The sequence below is a fragment of the Aplysia californica genome, unplaced genomic scaffold, assembly GCF_000002075.1.
Source record: "Aplysia californica isolate F4 #8 unplaced genomic scaffold, AplCal3.0 scaffold00179, whole genome shotgun sequence".
Lineage (NCBI taxonomy): Eukaryota > Metazoa > Mollusca > Gastropoda > Aplysiida > Aplysiidae > Aplysia > Aplysia californica.
In genome coordinates, this window is record NW_004797449.1 from 29,130 (window position 1) to 30,160 (window position 1,031).

Consider the following 1,031-nt stretch of genomic DNA (forward strand, 5'->3'; position numbering starts at 1 on the left):
TCAAACATATGTCGCCTTTATCTCACCTCCTTCTTTTTTGTGTTTGTTACTCTCTTGTAACACATCTATTCTTCGACACTTATATGACCTTATTGTGTTGCAAGTGCCGTAAAACTCTTACTAAAAAAAAAAAAAGAAAAAAAAAAGATACCCTTATCTGAAAAACCCAGGGTGCTGCACAGTGACGACCAGCAATGGCATGGTTGTGAAAGTGTTCTGTTTTGGTGTAGTATTGTGTATTTATGTACGTGTGTATGTGTGTTTGTATTGATGTATGTATGTATTTATAGTTATGTATTTATGTATATATGTATGTTTGTATTTATGATTGTTTAAGTTAAGTATATATGTTTGTTTGTCTTGGGTGGTTGGCAGGTGCTCTGGTGTGGTTTGCTCCTTCTTTCCTATCAAACTTCTGTCGTCCTTATATCACCTCTTTCTTTTTTGTGTATATGTTACTCTCTTGTAACACATAATCTCTTCTTCGGCATTTATATGAGCTTATTGTGTTGCAAGTGCCGTAAAACTCTTACTAAAACTAAAAACTATTTATTTATGTATATATGTTTGCTTGCCCTTGTAAACCAAATTGCCCTTGTGGGATCAGTAAATGTAATCATTTATGTTTTATATGCTTCAGATAGATCCTCATCTGGGACCTGTGGCAACTCTCTCTCTCTCCCTGTGCGTCTTTCATGGACGATAAATTCTACGGTACACAACAGAATTTCCAGGTTCACTTGAGATTCTTGGCTTACTGAAACATGACGCGTTTCTGAATCAAAGACGCCTCCTCCTGACATGAAAACGCTATTTCTGCGCGTCGAAATCATCATTCCACGACAGTTCAGGATAAAAGCGGAACTACTGAAGTTGCCTCGCGTCCATTGAGCTTTCGAAAAGAACAGCTCTTTGTTAAAAACATGTCAAAATGTGACATCAAATTGAAGAGGCCACGTTGAGCACATTAAAGATCCCTTGGTGGTCTAAAATCTACAAGAAAAGGCTTCAGCCGCCACCCTCCTGGGCAA